Below are 22,438 nucleotides of genomic sequence, written 5' to 3' on the forward strand. Positions count from 1 at the left end.
ATATTACATGATAACATGAGAAAAAAAATTGAAAAAAAAAATTGCGTTCAGAAATTTAAAATATACCTAATATTGAACATGTTCATTTTGCTTCAGTTTTTAAAGTATCACTTTTCTTCTCCAACTTATCTTTTTTTTTGTATTAACTGTGATATTCTCTGCAAAAATATTTTTTATGTAGTAAAAAAAAATTCGCTTCTTAAGTTCTTTTGCTTTTATGTATTTTCTAATTTTTGGCCCTCTCCTTTGCTTGTGATGCTTTTAAGAATTTATAGAGCATGAAAGATATTTGATATGATTGTACTCCCATATCTTCTAATTCATTTCTTCATTTATTTAAAAACTTTTGATAGATTAAAAAGTGGCCGTTGATGCTTTATACCTTCATTTAGTGGATAATTTTATTATTGACGTTCTTCTTCTTCTCTTGCTATTATGAAAAAATATAGAGAGTTAATAGAATATTTGTACACTATGTATAATTGAGATTTAAGAAGTATAAGTTTAATCACCCGTGCCATGCACGTGATAAGATTGAAATTATAATTTTAAATTATTTTATTAAAATTAATTTAAATTATAATAATTTGATTAATAAAAATGTAACATGTTATATATTATTTGTTTTTTCTTAAGCTAGTTAAATATATTAATTCTAAAATAGTTATTAATTGGTTTTAGTAATCTACTTTTTTCAATAAATCAAACATATATATTCAATGTGACCATAAATAACTTAATAATATTTAGACCCACCAACAAAGTTTTATATGTTGTTTTACTGTCAAGTAAGAACATATCAAAATTATCTCAAAATAAATAAGAAATTATTAAAGAATTCTAATGCATAAAATTCTCTAATAAACAATAAATAATCTAAATCTACTAAAAAACAACTCAACACTTTATTTTCTTTGATGCCTGCAAAACATATACGTGAAATAATATTATATCAATGTTAGTATATAATTTTACAATTATCGACCGTATTTACTATACATGACTCATTCTTAAAAGTTATTCTATACACGTGTACAGTCAGAAGATAAATTACTGGACTTTATTTTACTTTTCTAAATTATTATAATTATGCATTATTCATTAAATGCTAATTGTAATATTGTAATATAATTATAATAAATATATTTTTCTAAAATAAATTTAGAAGAGAGAATAGTACTTTCATTTTGGAGGAAAAATGAATTCATGAGGAATTGACACTTCACTTTTATTAGTTGATAATGTATCAAATATTGATTTTATATAATTATAATAAAAATATTTCTCTAAATTAGTATAATCATGCATTATTCGTTAAATGTTAATTGTAATATAATTATAATAAATATATTTTTCTAAAATAAATTTAGAAAAGAAAATAGTGATTTTATTTTAGAGAAAAAATAAATTCATGAGGAATTAACACCTCACTTTTATTAGTTGGAGAAAAAATCTAAGTTTTAGTATATTTTGTCATTATTATACATTTTTCTCTAATCATATATCCACTGTTTTCTTTTTTTGTTTTAGCATTTTGAACTTAGTTTAAACTTCTATTATATGATAGAATTAATATGAGTATATTTTATTATTAAATAAACAAAGTTAATATAAAATAAAATTATACAAAAAAAAGCAAAGAAAATAAAATTAAAATAGCAAAAGTGATAAAAAGATTATTTTTATAATTTTATTTTGTCATTTTTATGTATAGAAGATTAGAAAATATTAAATTTTTAACTAAATTAATTTTTATTTGTTGTATTCAATTTAAATAAGTAATAAATTATCTTATTTTAATTTATTCCTTAAATTTATATATAATAAAAATTAAATCAAATAATTAAAATATATAATTTTAAATTGTGTGATACTTAAATATCTATTCAAATCAATTAGTTGATATAATTAATTCATCATAATGAATTGACTTTAATGAGTTAAACAAAATAAAGCAGAAGCATGCTACGTTGATTCTATCATTAAAGGTAAAAATTCGATTTTTATATAATAGAATAGATAGAATAGATAATATAATAAACGACGAGAAAGAAAAAGATAAAAATTTTAAATCCTAAGTTGTTTCATTTGGATATTGCAATGTGGGTATCACATTATTTTACTTATTCTACCCCATGGACTCTTTTGTAACTTTATTTTAGTATTAATGGAAGAATGACTTTAATTAGTATTTGATAAAATATTCAATTAGAATAATTAAAAAAATAAAATTATGATATTATTAAAAATAATACATTTTTATGGTAAAAAATTATATTTAAATAAAATATTTATAAAATATAAAATTTGGAGTAACATAGTTTCATGAACATTAATCAATTATGAAATAACATCAAATTATAATATAATTTATTTATGAAAAAATAATCAATAATTAATATTAATAAATATAAAAATCATCCAAACACTTTGAAAAGTATGAGTGGTTAATTATTATTCATTATTAATAATATTTTGTTCATAACAAAAAATGAAAATATAATTATTCAAATTTAGATTTTAAAAAAATAAATGTATAAGTAACAAATGATCTATTTTATCATGTATATTATAAATTAATGAATTAAACTAACTGATATAATAAATTATAATTAATTAATTAGAATAAATTATAATAAATTATATGATATTTAAAAAGAAAATAAAATGAATAAAAAATAAAAAGAAATAGAAGAATAGAAGACTATAATAAAATAAATTGAATGATTTTTTTTCTTTTTACAAATTTTATATTACATCTGCTTCAATAATAATAAATAAAAACACATTAACTTAATATCTAAGAAAAATGATGAGATAAAATCATAACACAATTCTAAAATAAAAGCTTAAATTAAACCATAATATCATTGTACAACACAAATTAAAAGTAATTTCACACTACAATATACCATACAAATAGGTAAATGACTTAAACTTAATTACGAATTTTTTATTTATTTATGCAAATATGATAACACCATGGTCTATAAATGCTTAATGGATAACATATCATATATTGCTCTAAATGATGAGATAAAATCATAACACAATTCTAAAATAAAAGCTTAAATTAAACCATAATATCATTGTACAACACAAATTAAAAGTAATTTCACACTACAATATACCACACAAATAGGTAAATGACTTAAACTTAATTACAAATTTTTTTATTTATTTATACAAACACGATAACATCATGGTCTATAAATGCTTAATGGATAACATATTATATATTGCTCTAAATGATGAGCACGTGAGTTGAAGAGTGTGTGCTGATTTGTATCCATGATAGTTACCTTCTTGTGACGACGTCTCATAGGAAGAAAAAGAATTGTTGTAAAAGCTACCCAATAAAAGAGTAATTGGTAAATGAATGATGTTTTCTTCTAATATATATGATTTTTTATAGTGATAAAATAAAAATGAAATGAATAAAATTTTGTATTTTTATATTAGAAATAGAAGTTGATATTTATCCTAATAAAATTAAATAACAAATTAGTTATATTTAAATAAATAAAATAAGTTAAACAAAAATATTTGTAAGAATTAATCAAATTAATTAGTCAATACAAATAATTAGTATAATTAATTTTATTTGATTTATTGAATTCAAAAAATAAATTAAAAAATAATTGATTGAATTAATTAGTTGATATAATTAATTTATTATAATTGATTGGATTTAATGAATTAGAAAAAATAAATAGGAAAACATAGGAGACAATGATTTTTTTAACTAAATTAATATGTATTTATTGTATTTAATCATTATAAGTAATAAATCATCTATGTTATTATGTACCTTATAAATTAATGAATTAAAATAATTGATATAATAAATTACAATTATTTGATTGATATAAATTATAATAAATAGTGTGATATTTAAATACATAATCAAATCAATTAGTTGATATAATTAATTTGTTATAATAAATTGTATTCAATGAGTTATAAAAAATAAATTAAGAAACACGCTAAGAAGTATGTCACGCCCATCATGAAGTGCAGAAATTCAATTTTTATATAATAAAAATATACATTCTTATATATGTTATAGAAATATGATTTGATTCTATGAACTTGCTTATTTTTTTTTACTTGCCACCTATATTCAGCATGGAATTTTAATTTTTCTGAAATAAATTTAGAAGAGAGAATAGTACTTTCATTTTGGAGAAAAAATAAATTTATAAAGAATTGACACCTCGCTTTCATTAGTTGATAATGTATTAAATATTAATTTTATATAATTATAATAAATATATTTTCCTAAATTAGTATAATCATACATTATTCATTAAATGTTAATTGTAATATAAATATAATAAAGATATTTTTGTAAAATAAATTTAGAAGAGCGAACAGTGCTTTTATTTTAGAAGAAAAATGAATTTATGAAAAATTGACACCTCACTTCAATTAGTTAGAGAAAAATACAATTTTAGTATATTAAGTAGAAGTATATTATTATTATTATTATTATTATTATTATTATTATTATTATTATTATTATTATTATTATTATTATTATTATTAAAAATATTTTTGATTGATAATTGATAAGTAGTTTAATAATGTATTAAATATGAATTTCATATAATTATGCATTATTCATTAAATGCATTCATTTTGGAGGGAAAATGAATTCATGAGAAATTCACACCTCACTCATTAGTTGAAAAAAATCTAATTTTAATATATTAAGTAGATTATATAAATAGAAATACTTGCTAATAAGTATATATAAAAGAGGAGATATATAATTATATATAATATAATTGCTATATATGTAACAGATATAAATTGTTATAATTATAGAGACTTACTATAATTATATTAAATTTAATTATGAATGTAAACAAATAAAAGTGATAATAATTAATATTATTTTTTTCTTTTTTATATTTAATATTTACTGTAAATATAAAAAATATTGAGAAAAAAAGTAGATACTGACTTTATTTTATTTTATTTTACGTCATGGATTTCTTTACTAAAATTAATGGAGGAAAAAAATCTTTATGATTATATATCAATCTCAATCACAATAAATAAGATGAATCGGTTGAGCAACTAACAAATTTACCAAAAAATTCATTCTTTATTTTCATTAAATATTTATATTAATTCAATTAGATGAGTATTTTAATAAAAAAAAGATTATTATTATTATTATTATTATTATTATTATTATTGAATAATAACGATAATTATCGTTATTAATATTAAATTGGTTATTAATATGTATATATTGTTGCTTCTACAATATATCGTCCAATAATATTTTCTTTCATTTGTTAATTAATTAAACTTGGTTATTTATATTAAATATATTTAATGATTACTAAAAATTAATCATATAATTATCATTATTATTAATAACTAATTATTAATAATCAATTTATATTTCTCTAAAATATAATTTTCTATATTATTATTATTATTATTATTATTATTATTATTATTATTATTATATAGGTCACCATTAAAATAATAACTTGTCACTAATAAAATTTTAGGATAATGAATAAAATTTAGAATTATATTAATATAATTAAAATCAATATAATTAAAATAGTTAAAAATATTTTTGATTGATAATTAGGTTAATAATGCATTAATTATTGATTTTATATAATTATAATAGAGATATTTTTAAATTAATATAATTATGAATTATTCATTAAATGTTAAGTATAATATTGTTATATAATTATAATTAAGATAATTTTCTGAAATAAATTTAAAAGAGATTAGTATAATTATAATAAAGAGATTATCTTAAATTAGTATAATTATGTATCATTCATTACATACTAATTATAATATAATTATATCAATTAAAGATAATTTTTAAAAATAAATTTAAAAGAGAGAAATAGTACAATCATTTTGGAAGAAAAATGGGTTCACAAAAAAGTGACACCTCACTTTCATTAGTTGGAGAAAAATACAATTTTAGTATATTAAATAGAAGTAGATTGGTATAAATTATGATAGATTACATAACATTTGAAAAGAAAATAAAATGAATAAGAAGAAAATAAAAATAAATAGAATAGATAGAAGACTACAATAAAATAAATTAAATGTGAAAGTTTTTTTGGTACATTTCATATCACATTTGTTTCAATAATAATAATAATAAATAAAAATACGTCAACTTGATATCTAAGAAAAAATGATGAGATAAAATCATAATACAGTTCTAAAGTAAAAGCTTAAATTAGAACATAATATCATTACATAACACATATTGAAAGTAATTTCACATTACAATATATCATAAACAGGTAAATGACTTAAATTTAAATACAAAACAGTTTTTATTTATACATACATGATCTATAAATACTTCATAGATAACATATCTTATAGAGCTCCGAATGATAAGCACGAAAGTTGAAGAGTGTGTAGTTTGTATCCACGATAGTTGTCTTCTTGCAACGATGCCTCATAGGAAGAAAAAGAATTGTTGTAAAAGCTATCAAATGAAAGAGTAATTGGTAAACGAATGATATTTTCTTCTAGTATACATGGTCTTTTATAGTGGTAAAATAAAAATGGAAGGAATCAAATTTTATATTTTTATATTAGGAATAGAATTTGATATTTATCCTAATAAAATTATTATTATTATCAATATAAATGGGTTAACAACTTGCCACTAATAAAATCATTGGATAATGAATAAGAATTAGAAGGATATGAATATAATTAAAATATTTAAAAATATTTTTGATTGATAATTAGTTTAATGATGCATTAAATATTGATTTTATATAATTATAATAAAGATATTTTCTTAAATGAGTATAATTATATATTATTCATTAAAATAATAAAAAATATTTCTAATTAATAATTGATAAGTAGTTTAATAATAAATTAAATATTGATTTTATATAATTAAAATAAAGATATTTTCCTAAATTAGTATAATTATGCATTATTCATTAAATGCATTCATTTTGGAGGGAAAATGGGTTCACGAGAAAGTGACACCCAACTTTCATTAGTCGGAAAAAAAACCCAGTTTCAGTGAAGACAACTCGATGAGGTATTTCATGGATGTGATGCATTGTAAATGATTGTGGCAAAAGACAATCGAACTGAAACATTAGACGATAAGAATAACTTAGAGTAACAACAAATAAAAAATTATTAAAAGAATAATATAATAGAATGAGTATATGAAAAATATTATAAAAAATTATAAATTGTACCTTAAAAGGATCAACTTCAATAAAAAACGACGAATACATTCTTATTCTATGAAGTAGTAAAAAAGAAAAAATACTAAATATAAAATTATGAATTGACTCTCAAATTTAGATTCATGTACCACAGGAAAACACTATATATAGACTTTAGTAAAACAAAAATAAATATGTAAATTACCTATTATTAAGGTAATTTTTTAATAATGCATTAAATATTAATTTGATACAATTATAATGAATATATGTTCCTAAATTAGTATAATTATATATTAATTTCATCATATCACGGGTAACAAAGATTTTTTATTATTAGTATTACTATTACTGATATTATTATTATCATTAAAATGAATAAAAGTATTTTTAATTGATAATTGATAAGTAGTTTAATAGTGCATTAAATTTTGATTTGATACAATTATAATGAAAATATGTTTCTAAATTAGTATAATTATATATTATTTATTAAATATTAATTACAATATAATTATATTAAAGATATTTTTTATAAAATAATTTAAAAAAATTATTTGATATACGTGAATCGGGTAACAAAGATTTATTATTATTATTATTATTACTATTACTGATATTATTATTATCATTAAAATTATTAAAAGTATTTTTAATTGATAATTGATAAATAGTTTAATAGTGCATTAAATATTGATTTGATATAATTATAATGAAGATATGTTGCTAAATTAGTATAATTATATATTATTCATTTAGTATTAATTATAATATAATCACAATAAAATAATTTATAATAGAAAAAAAAAATTTATTCGTTTTGGAGGGAAAACGGAAGCATGAGAGATCGACACGTCACTTTTAGTAGCTGAGGGAAAACCCAGTTTTAATATATTAAGTAAATTAGAGATATAATTATTAGTATTTTTTTTATCAGTGTAAGTTTTTGAAATAAATAGTATCATGACATAATATTAAAACTTTAGATTTAAAGGATTAAGAATTCGATTCTTAATAAATTCCAAAATCTTTTATGACATAAAATATTTATTATTTCCAATAAATAAATATGTTATTTTAGATATTATAAGTGATGTTCATTTTATAACTCATATAACATATTATACTCAATATCTTGTTATTTTTCTTTTGTAATGTATTACTTAATCATGATCATAATACATGCAGAAGGTGTAATTTGCATTTTGTTGATTGGATATTTTTTTTTATGGATGGAACTGAATTTTTTTCACACATCATAATAATAATAATAATAATAATAATAATAATAATAATAAGCTAGTTAACAAATAATATTGATGATGGCTGATGAGAATCCGAGAAAAGTAACTAAAAAGTTGAAATACGAGACATCCATGCTTTGGAGCCCAAAATAACACTGCACAAGAAAAATAATTCATAGACAATTCCGAGAAAGAAAGGAAAGATAAAATAAATAGGTACGTGGTGTACATGCACTAGTTTATTATGGCACCTGTATTGTTGACGTGTAGTGCAATACTTAATTAGCTACTAGAACACTCTATGAAGAGAATGACAACAATCTTTTCAAATTTGTTTATGTAAACTGCAAACACATTAATGATAACTTTTAAAATATATTTCCAATAAAATACAATTATGAAGAAGATATATAATAATTAAAATAAATTTACCAATTAAATCCTATAATCTAAATTTAATTCAATAAGTTGGTTATTTACATAATATTTTAGACAATTAAGAATACTTTAAATATTTTGATGTAATTAAATATTATAACTTAATTATTTGTGTTTGGTTGTATATATTGTTAAATGCTTATAATTAATTATGAGAGCATCTTTAATACTAGTTTTAATTTTATTTTATTTTTGACTCTATAAAAATATTTGTAAGATCATATATTATAAATAATGGTTTGAAGCTAAAAATAAATTTTGTTTCTCTAATACTTAATATTAGTTTAATTAAAATTTTATATTATTTTTAATTATTTTATAACATAATTATACAAGTATCAAAATTTATTGATTCTCTATCAACATGATACTATATTTCTAAGGTGAAATTAATTTTATTTCATAAATCAATTCCAATAGAAATTTCAATTCAAAATTATATTTTTTAATTTATTTAAATAAACTTAATTCTAAAATAATTTTTATTGTTTAAATTTAATATTAAATATTATATTTCAATTTATTAAAATCAAATCCAATTTTTTCTTTCTGATTCAATAAAACAAACTCAATTATATAGTTGCTATTTTTTTATTTTAAAATTACCTAAAAGTGTATTTTATTCCTTTAAAATCAAACTTAAATTTAGTATTATATTTCAATTTATTAAAATCGAATCCAATTTTTTCTTTCTAATTCGATAAAACAAACTTAATTATATAGTTGCTATTTTTTTATTTTAAAATGATCATATTTTAGTCCTTTAAAATCAAACTTAAATTTTAGTATTCTAAATTCATTAAATGACATTAATCCTAAAAGGTATTTTGATTTTTCAAGATTAATCTTAAATAAAATATTTTAATTTTTTATATTAAAATTAAATTTCTAGTTTTTAATGTATTTAAACAACATTAATATTAAAAAGACATTTTGTTTTTTTATTAATATTTAAATGAATATTTTAGAATTTTAAAGTTAATTTTTAAAAGAGATAATTTATCTTTTTAAATTCAAATATAAATATGTAGTCTTTAAAATAATTAAACTCTAATTCAAAAAATGGTATATTTTTATCTTTTTATAATTAAACTAATTTTAAAATTAAACTAAAGAGTAATTTATATATATAAAATAAATTCATGTCAAAATTATAACAATGTCCTAAATTAAATTAGGTTATATACATGTTTCGTTTAAAACTCTTATGTAAATTGAATCTAAATAATTTCCTCATAGTACTTTATTTTAATATTTCATCATAATATTATTAGGTTCATGAGATGTAGTTTGCCGGATCATATTGGGCTTTTATTTTTTTGGGTGGCGAAGAATTAGCCTTTTCAACTATTATTTGTTTACTTGTAAAGATTTTATTGTCCTCTATTCCAGAAAAAAGGATGTTATGCTGCTGATGGGTTTTTAGTTTGTATCTCATATAATTGCTTTTTAGATAAATGTATTCTTGACCAAAAACGAAGCATGAGGAATTGAAAATTTTTATATATAGAGTCTTGTGTTATGCCCAAGAATTGTATTATAAAAGATTAAAGTTTTAAATTTTGATATTAAATAATAAATTTTTAATTTAAGAATTTATAAATAAAAGGAGATTAACGAATGATTTAAAATTAAAAATAAATAAATTATTATGGAATTTGTACAAGTTTAAAAATTTCACAAAATAATTAATTTTTGTTAAATTAAAAAATTAATTTATAGGAGTTTAAACTATTACAGAAATGATTTAAAATTATTATAAAAGTATAATATAAAACCTCCACTAAACATATATAAAATCTTTCACTGAATACATTGTGGAAGTTTTTAAAAATTTTCACAAAAAATCTCGTGGCACTTCAAATTTTAGGAGTTTTAGAAACCTCCACAAACCATTTGGTGGGATTATAAACCTCCACAAAAAAAAAAAAAAAACTACCACAAATAAGCAAAAAATTTATAATGCTAATTGGTTCGATTTACCATATTTACATATAAATCAAATTGATTTGCTTTACTATTGGTATAACATATACATGGTAAATCGAATCAATTATATTTAATTTACATAGAGTTGTAAATGAGACATGCATATAACCAATTCAGTTTTAGGACATTGATGTAGTTTTATTCGATTTATCATGTATATGCTGTATCAGTAATAAATCAAATCATTCTAATTTAATAGCACAAAAACTTTAATTGTATATCGAATATTTTTTTCATCTAATAGTTACCTAAAAATAGGAATGACGAAACCGATTCTTTTTCATTAATATTTACCTAAAGACAAAACAAGTTGATTCGACCTGTCAAAGTAAAACGAACTTAAAATATTAGCTTGTCTCATTTTATGGCAAGCCAATAGGCTAGTATATTTAACTCTCTGTTTAAAAAAAATATTAATTAAAACTAATATAATAAAAATTATAAAAAATAAAAATTCAATCTTATTCAAACACAATTTTTTCACAATCTTCTAAATTTTTAACGTCAATAAAATTGTTAATCATAATATCTATACTCAAATTATTATAAATAATACAAAATATTAATTTTAAATTAATTTTCAACAACTAACAACTTTAAAACAATAACAATATTTACAATACAATATAACACAAACAAAACATAGTTTTGTGATTAAAAAAATATTTATTTAAGAAACAAGATCACATATATGTGGAAGTGCTAAAAAAACTAATAAAAAATAGAAAATAAAATAAATGAAACAAATAATCGAAAAACAAGAGAAAGGCGTGTGTTTGTAAATATATCACTAGTATTTTATTAAAAAAAACTCTAATTTAATGACAGGTTCGTCTCGTTTAATCTCGATAAAAATTTTATAAGTTTGATGACGTAGTTTGCTAAATTTTTTTAGTTTGGTGAGCATCAAATCTTAATCCATTTTATCTTTTTAACATTCGTTCCAACTTGTTTTAACATCTTATTAAAATTATATTTTAGTTATTTAAAATCAAATTTAATTAATTTTTAACATCTTAATTCCATTAAATAACACTTATTCCAAAAGAGCATTTTAGTCTTTTCAACATATATCCTAAATAGGATATTTTAAATGCCTTTTAACACATTAATACTAAAAAGATTTTTTTATTTTGTTAATTAATCTTTAAATATATATTTTAAAATTAATCCTCAAAATGATAATTTTATTATTCTAAATTCAAATATGAATTTTTAATATTTAAAACAATTAAACAACTTTAATTTGAAAAGGACATTTGTGTATTTTAAAAATTAAATAAAAATATATGTCACTTTTTTTAAATTAAATTGTATTTTTAATTCAAATTAAATAATCTTAATTTTAAATAATATTTTAGGCTTTTAAATTAATTATAAAAAAATGTTCTTATTTTATTAGTTTTTTTATCTTTTATGTTTTTATTATAATAGTTTAATATCAATTTCAAAATAAAATAGCCCAAAACCAAAAATTCTTAATCCAAATAAACTTTAAATAAAAAATCATAAAATTATATTTTTTCCTTTGATTTATTACTGTCGCTACAATTTTTAATTTTAACCACTATAATTTTAAATAAAAAAAATTTAATTCCAACTTAAAATGGGTTCGCGACAACATAAAAAAAAATGTATTTTAATGACCCAATACTAAAATATTACTGGATTTAGCCCAAAATAAAACAAAAATTAATAAGAAAAGAATTTTCTTTCTTTGCATTTAATAGCTTTTAAAATTTTAAATGCAAACTTTCATTCTTTCTTTTATTTACAGAATTTTAAAACTCCATTTATCTTTGGAGCATTAAATCGTGTGTCTTCTTTTTTACTTTTCGCATGATTTTTATTATTATATGCTTTATTCACTCATAACTACTTGCAACAAAACTCATATATATATAGATCTGAATTTATTCTATTTAAAATATTAGCAAAAAAAATATATTAAAGGTAATTTTTATTCGTATAAAAGCAAGAACAGTATAATTTTTTTTTAAATTTATTTATAATATGTTTTAAAGGCATATGTTAAGATAATAAAATAAATTTTTATTAAAAATAAAAAAATTAATAGAAAATTATAAATTAATTTTTAACCTTTTGATTTGCACAAATTTAAGTTTTTTTAAAATTTAAAATATTTAAGTTCTTCACCTCTTCAAAATTTCGATATATTTATTCGAGTAATAATTTGTCTTATTTTAAAACTCTCTCACGTGTATATTCGTATCAACCAAGTCAGTATAATGAGAAAACCCTAATCCTAAATGCTAACCCCAACTCTAAACCTAACCCTAACCCTAACCCTAACCCTAACCCTAAACCTAACCATAAATGTTAACCCTAACTCCAACTCTAATCCTAAACGCTAACCCTAACCATAACCCTAACTCTAACCCAAAATGCTAACCTTAACCCTAATCCTAACCACAACACTAACTCTAACCCTAAATCTAAATTCTAACCCTAACCCTAATCGTAACCCCCTAACCCTAAATGCAAACCCTAACCTTAAACCTAACCCTAACCCTAATCCTAAATGCTAACCCTAACTTTAACCCTAACCCTAACCCTAAATGCTAATTCTAATCCTAACCTTAATCTTAAATGTGAACCTTAAAGCTAACGCTAATCCTAACTTTAACCCGAACTCTAAATGCTAACCCTAACCCTAACTCTAAATACTAACCCTAATCCTATTTCTAACCTTAATTGGGTTAGAGTTAGAGTTATCATTTAGGGTTAGAGTTAGGATTAAGGGTAGCATTTAGGTTAGGATCAGGATTAGGGTTAGGATCAAGGTTAGGGTTAGGATTAGGATCAGGGTTAAGATTATGGTAAGGATTAAGGTCAGGGTTAGGATTACGGTCAAAGTTAGACTTAGGGTATGAGGTAGGGTTAGAATTAGGGTTAGAGTTAGAATTTGGATTAGTGTATGAATGAATTAAAATTAAAAAATACAAAAATACAAAAATAAAAAAATTGTAACCAAAGTGGCAAAAAAAATGAGCTGAATAATTATATAAATAAATGATATCATAATATATCTAATAATAAATATCCATAATAGTCTAGTTGATCTTTATTAATTGGTTAATATATAAAAGTAGCAATATTTATTTCAATAAATATTTGATCATCTTTTTTTATGCACATTATTATTATTATTATTATTATTATTATTATTATTATTATTATTATTATTATTATTATTATTATTATTATAGTTGAAGGATGATTTAAAATATGAAATGTGAAAAGGTTATTTTAGTTATGATGTACGATACAGGTTTAATTTGTAATTGAGCTATTGGATCATTACAAAAAAAAATTCCAATCAGTCCAGTATCATTTCTATAAATTAGTCATAATGAACAAAATTAATTGGTCAAAATATTTAATCATTACGTGTTGTGGGTCTTAACTTATTTTGCATAGAAATTTCAAATTATAGAAAATGTCTTTAATTATATTTTTTCTCTGGACACTTGTCTTATAATAGTGTTAACAATAAAGATATACAATTTTTCTTTTTATTTTTGTCTTTTGATTAGATTTATAGACTTCTATCAGGTTCAGAATAAATAATAGTTATTTTATAAATGAAGTAACATACCCGAGTTTAAAATAATTAATAAATATTTATTTTTGTCCTTTGATTTGATCTATAAACTTCTGAATTCAGATTATGTATCAGTCTTGGATTCAAAATAAACAATAACTTTTTATAATCAAAATTTAGAATAAATCATAGCTTTTTATTTTTGTTCTTTGATTAGATCTATAGACTTTTGTTCCAAGGTACCGTCACAAATAATAATAATAATTTATATGCTAAATGACAAATAAGGGAATCAAAGGAAAACAGAGAAATTGAAAAGCAAAATGCATGCTTTGAAAGTTGAAACAAATAAATAACATGCACAACATACAAGAAGAATAATTGAGGGATAATCCAAGAAAGAAAAGAAAGAAAAACTAAATACGTGGTCTACATGCACTGATTTATTATGACACCTGTATTGTTGTGCAATACTTACTACACAAACACTATCAAAGGAATGGCAACGATCTTTTTAAATTTGTTCGTGGAGTAAATAGTAAAATTAATCTTTTTAAAAAATTATTTATTTTTTTAAAATGATTTTTAAAAAATTTTTTAATTAAATTTATTTTTAAAAATTTTAAATTAGTTATATTATTTTTTTTATTATTTTTATGGCTAACATAAGAATTTATTAATGTAATACGTTAAATTATTTATTTTTGTCCTTTGATTTGATCTATAAACTTCTGAATTCAGATTATGTATCAGTCTTGGATTCAAAATAAACAATAACTTTTTATAATCAAAATTTAGAATAAATCATAGCTTTTTATTTTTGTTCTTTGATTAGATCTATAGACTTTTGTTCCAAGGTACCGTCACAAATAATAATAATAATTTATATGCTAAATGACAAATAAGGGAATCAAAGGAAAACAGAGAAATTGAAAAGCAAAATGCATGCTTTGAAAGTTGAAACAAATAAATAACATGCACAACATACAAGAAGAATAATTGAGGGATAATCCAAGAAAGAAAAGAAAGAAAAACTAAATACGTGGTCTACATGCACTGATTTATTATGACACCTGTATTGTTGTGCAATACTTACTACACAAACACTATCAAAGGAATGGCAACGATCTTTTTAAATTTGTTCGTGGAGTAAATAGTAAAATTAATCTTTTTAAAAAATTATTTATTTTTTTAAAATGATTTTTAAAAAATTTTTAATTAAATTTATTTTTAAAAATTTTAAATTAGTTATATTATTTTTTTTATTATTTTTATGGCTAACATAAGAATTTATTAATGTAATACGTTAAGTAATATTATAATATATATCTAATAGTTATAATTGATTATTAACATAATTAATTTATAAAACTAGATCAAATTAATTTTAAATTAAGAGATTTTAATGTCTTAAATTCTTTTTTCAATTAGATTTTGATTTGATCTAACTTTATAAACTTATTATGTTAATAGTTAATTAAAATTTTAAATGTGTTTTATAGTGTATTATTTAATATACTATCTCTACAACAATATAGATTATTTTTGAGGGTTATAATGTGTAAAAAAAATTAAAATTTGTCAAAAAATAAATTTTGACACTATTTTAACCATGAAAATATGTTAATAAAAGTTTGTCAAAAATAGTATTTTTAACATATAAGTGATTGTGAACAAAATTTAAATCTTATTTTGATAAATATTGGCTGTCAAAAATAATTTGTTAGAAAATTTTGAGAATATATTTTCTCTGATACTTATTATTTGTCAAAAATACTATTTATTTTGACATTTATTGACTATAAAATATTCTCAACAAAAAATTTTAACAAAGAATGAGATGTGATCTTGAAACTAAAGAATAAATTGAGATTTTGAAGATAAAGAATGAGTAATAATCCTAAACTGAGAACAATGTGATGTCAAAATTAACAGAGGCCAAAGAAGAAGAAAAATAGTGGAGTAAATTGAAAACAAATGAGTGTCAAAATTAAGGAGTAATTTTCTACAGTCGAATTATTCGTTAAGAAAATATAGAAAATTTGACATTTGTAAAATTTGTCAAAAATATATATTAATTTTGACATTTAATTATGGTGTTAAAAAATAAAGTGTTGAAATAACTCTATTTTCTTGTAGTGTATATTAATAAATTTTGACATTATTAATAAAAAAATTAACAAGATTAATTTAAAACTTTTAAAAAATGAATTTAATTAAATTTTTTTTAAAGATCAATTTAAAAAATAAGTAATTTTTTAAAAATTAGTTTGAGCATTTACCTTTTATTTGTGTAACTACACACATTATACTCTTTCTTTTACATTCCATAAATATATTTATTATCTTTACTTCTCTGTTGATAACTTGATATATACACTTTCTCCTTCATTCTTCTTACTTCATATGCATTCATTTTTTTTTATTACTCCATGTCTTATTTATTCATAAATACTTACAACACAACTCAAATATATATGCATGGCTAAACTTATTCTATTCAAAATATTAGCAAAAAAAAAATATTGAAGGTAATTTTTTTTAATATAAAAACAAGAGTAATATAATTTTTTTTACAACTTATCTATCGTATATTTTAAAGGTACATATTAAATTTATAAAACAAAAATTTTTTTATACAAATATAAAAAATTTAAGAGAAAATTATAAATTGATCTCAAATTTTTTTATCAGTAGATATTTAAATTTTTTAAAATTTTAAAATATATTTAAATTCTTAACCTCTTTAAAATTTAGACATATTACCCCTAAGTCTAATTCGTCTCATTTTAAAAAATTTTTTACGTATATATTTGTATTAACTAGGTCAGTACAATGAGAGTCATATTTGATTTTTCTGTTGGGTATAACAGATCCAAGTAAACATAAGAAATCGATATGTTCAAGTTTCGAAAAGAGTAGAGACTTAAATATATTTTCAAATTCTAAAAAATTTAAATGTTTGCGGATCAATAGGTCAATGACTTATTTATCATTTTTTTATTTAAATTTTCAATGCATTTATTTTGTAGTCATTAAATAAAAATATTTAAAATTTTTTATTATTGATAAATTTATTATCTTTAAAACATATATTAGCTAAATATTTTTTTTATGGGTGATCTGATGACTTTTTTCATGAATATTACATGATAACATGAGAAAAAAAATTGAAAAAAAAATTGCGTTCAGAAATTTAAAATATACCTAATATTGAACATGTTCATTTTGCTTCAGTTTTTAAAGTATCACTTTTCTTCTCCAACTTATCTTTTTTTTGTATTAACTGTGATATTCTCTGCAAAAATATTTTTTATGTAGTAAAAAAAAATTCGCTTCTTAAGTTCTTTTGCTTTTATGTATTTTCTAATTTTTGGCCCTCTCCTTTGCTTGTGATGCTTTTAAGAATTTATAGAGCATGAAAGATATTTGATATGATTGTACTCCCATATCTTCTAATTCATTTCTTCATTTATTTAAAAACTTTTGATAGATTAAAAAGTGGCCGTTGATGCTTTATACCTTCATTTAGTGGATAATTTTATTATTGACGTTCTTCTTCTTCTCTTGCTATTATGAAAAAATATAGAGAGTTAATAGAATATTTGTACACTATGTATAATTGAGATTTAAGAAGTATAAGTTTAATCACCCGTGCCATGCACGTGATAAGATTGAAATTATAATTTTAAATTATTTTATTAAAATTAATTTAAATTATAATAATTTGATTAATAAAAATGTAACATGTTATATATTATTTGTTTTTTCTTAAGCTAGTTAAATATATTAATTCTAAAATAGTTATTAATTGGTTTTAGTAATCTACTTTTTTCAATAAATCAAACATATATATTCAATGTGACCATAAATAACTTAATAATATTTAGACCCACCAACAAAGTTTTATATGTTGTTTTACTGTCAAGTAAGAACATATCAAAATTATCTCAAAATAAATAAGAAATTATTAAAGAATTCTAATGCATAAAATTCTCTAATAAACAATAAATAATCTAAATCTACTAAAAAACAACTCAACACTTTATTTTCTTTGATGCCTGCAAAACATATACGTGAAATAATATTATATCAATGTTAGTATATAATTTTACAATTATCGACCGTATTTACTATACATGACTCATTCTTAAAAGTTATTCTATACACGTGTACAGTCAGAAGATAAATTACTGGACTTTATTTTACTTTTCTAAATTATTATAATTATGCATTATTCATTAAATGCTAATTGTAATATTGTAATATAATTATAATAAATATATTTTTCTAAAATAAATTTAGAAGAGAGAATAGTACTTTCATTTTGGAGGAAAAATGAATTCATGAGGAATTGACACTTCACTTTTATTAGTTGATAATGTATCAAATATTGATTTTATATAATTATAATAAAAATATTTCTCTAAATTAGTATAATCATGCATTATTCGTTAAATGTTAATTGTAATATAATTATAATAAATATATTTTTCTAAAATAAATTTAGAAAAGAAAATAGTGATTTTATTTTAGAGAAAAAATAAATTCATGAGGAATTAACACCTCACTTTTATTAGTTGGAGAAAAAATCTAAGTTTTAGTATATTTTGTCATTATTATACATTTTTCTCTAATCATATATCCACTGTTTTCTTTTTTTGTTTTAGCATTTTGAACTTAGTTTAAACTTCTATTATATGATAGAATTAATATGAGTATATTTTATTATTAAATAAACAAAGTTAATATAAAATAAAATTATACAAAAAAAAGCAAAGAAAATAAAATTAAAATAGCAAAAGTGATAAAAAGATTATTTTTATAATTTTATTTTGTCATTTTTATGTATAGAAGATTAGAAAATATTAAATTTTTAACTAAATTAATTTTTATTTGTTGTATTCAATTTAAATAAGTAATAAATTATCTTATTTTAATTTATTCCTTAAATTTATATATAATAAAAATTAAATCAAATAATTAAAATATATAATTTTAAATTGTGTGATACTTAAATATCTATTCAAATCAATTAGTTGATATAATTAATTCATCATAATGAATTGACTTTAATGAGTTAAACAAAATAAAGCAGAAGCATGCTACGTTGATTCTATCATTAAAGGTAAAAATTCGATTTTTATATAATAGAATAGATAGAATAGATAATATAATAAACGACGAGAAAGAAAAAGATAAAAATTTTAAATCCTAAGTTGTTTCATTTGGATATTGCAATGTGGGTATCACATTATTTTACTTATTCTACCCCATGGACTCTTTTGTAACTTTATTTTAGTATTAATGGAAGAATGACTTTAATTAGTATTTGATAAAATATTCAATTAGAATAATTAAAAAAATAAAATTATGATATTATTAAAAATAATACATTTTTATGGTAAAAAATTATATTTAAATAAAATATTTATAAAATATAAAATTTGGAGTAACATAGTTTCATGAACATTAATCAATTATGAAATAACATCAAATTATAATATAATTTATTTATGAAAAAATAATCAATAATTAATATTAATAAATATAAAAATCATCCAAACACTTTGAAAAGTATGAGTGGTTAATTATTATTCATTATTAATAATATTTTGTTCATAACAAAAAATGAAAATATAATTATTCAAATTTAGATTTTAAAAAAATAAATGTATAAGTAACAAATGATCTATTTTATCATGTATATTATAAATTAATGAATTAAACTAACTGATATAATAAATTATAATTAATTAATTAGAATAAATTATAATAAATTATATGATATTTAAAAAGAAAATAAAATGAATAAAAAATAAAAAGAAATAGAAGAATAGAAGACTATAATAAAATAAATTGAATGATTTTTTTTCTTTTTACAAATTTTATATTACATCTGCTTCAATAATAATAAATAAAAACACATTAACTTAATATCTAAGAAAAATGATGAGATAAAATCATAACACAATTCTAAAATAAAAGCTTAAATTAAACCATAATATCATTGTACAACACAAATTAAAAGTAATTTCACACTACAATATACCATACAAATAGGTAAATGACTTAAACTTAATTACGAATTTTTTATTTATTTATGCAAATATGATAACACCATGGTCTATAAATGCTTAATGGATAACATATCATATATTGCTCTAAATGATGAGATAAAATCATAACACAATTCTAAAATAAAAGCTTAAATTAAACCATAATATCATTGTACAACACAAATTAAAAGTAATTTCACACTACAATATACCACACAAATAGGTAAATGACTTAAACTTAATTACAAATTTTTTTATTTATTTATACAAACACGATAACATCATGGTCTATAAATGCTTAATGGATAACATATTATATATTGCTCTAAATGATGAGCACGTGAGTTGAAGAGTGTGTGCTGATTTGTATCCATGATAGTTACCTTCTTGTGACGACGTCTCATAGGAAGAAAAAGAATTGTTGTAAAAGCTACCCAATAAAAGAGTAATTGGTAAATGAATGATGTTTTCTTCTAATATATATGATTTTTTATAGTGATAAAATAAAAATGAAATGAATAAAATTTTGTATTTTTATATTAGAAATAGAAGTTGATATTTATCCTAATAAAATTAAATAACAAATTAGTTATATTTAAATAAATAAAATAAGTTAAACAAAAATATTTGTAAGAATTAATCAAATTAATTAGTCAATACAAATAATTAGTATAATTAATTTTATTTGATTTATTGAATTCAAAAAATAAATTAAAAAATAATTGATTGAATTAATTAGTTGATATAATTAATTTATTATAATTGATTGGATTTAATGAATTAGAAAAAATAAATAGGAAAACATAGGAGACAATGATTTTTTTAACTAAATTAATATGTATTTATTGTATTTAATCATTATAAGTAATAAATCATCTATGTTATTATGTACCTTATAAATTAATGAATTAAAATAATTGATATAATAAATTACAATTATTTGATTGATATAAATTATAATAAATAGTGTGATATTTAAATACATAATCAAATCAATTAGTTGATATAATTAATTTGTTATAATAAATTGTATTCAATGAGTTATAAAAAATAAATTAAGAAACACGCTAAGAAGTATGTCACGCCCATCATGAAGTGCAGAAATTCAATTTTTATATAATAAAAATATACATTCTTATATATGTTATAGAAATATGATTTGATTCTATGAACTTGCTTATTTTTTTTTACTTGCCACCTATATTCAGCATGGAATTTTAATTTTTCTGAAATAAATTTAGAAGAGAGAATAGTACTTTCATTTTGGAGAAAAAATAAATTTATAAAGAATTGACACCTCGCTTTCATTAGTTGATAATGTATTAAATATTAATTTTATATAATTATAATAAATATATTTTCCTAAATTAGTATAATCATACATTATTCATTAAATGTTAATTGTAATATAAATATAATAAAGATATTTTTGTAAAATAAATTTAGAAGAGCGAACAGTGCTTTTATTTTAGAAGAAAAATGAATTTATGAAAAATTGACACCTCACTTCAATTAGTTAGAGAAAAATACAATTTTAGTATATTAAGTAGAAGTATATTATTATTATTATTATTATTATTATTATTATTATTATTATTATTATTATTATTATTATTATTATTATTATTAAAAATATTTTTGATTGATAATTGATAAGTAGTTTAATAATGTATTAAATATGAATTTCATATAATTATGCATTATTCATTAAATGCATTCATTTTGGAGGGAAAATGAATTCATGAGAAATTCACACCTCACTCATTAGTTGAAAAAAATCTAATTTTAATATATTAAGTAGATTATATAAATAGAAATACTTGCTAATAAGTATATATAAAAGAGGAGATATATAATTATATATAATATAATTGCTATATATGTAACAGATATAAATTGTTATAATTATAGAGACTTACTATAATTATATTAAAT

This window comes from Arachis hypogaea, chromosome 1 (genome assembly GCF_003086295.3).
Source record: "Arachis hypogaea cultivar Tifrunner chromosome 1, arahy.Tifrunner.gnm2.J5K5, whole genome shotgun sequence".
NCBI classification, from domain to species: Eukaryota; Viridiplantae; Streptophyta; class Magnoliopsida; order Fabales; family Fabaceae; genus Arachis; species Arachis hypogaea.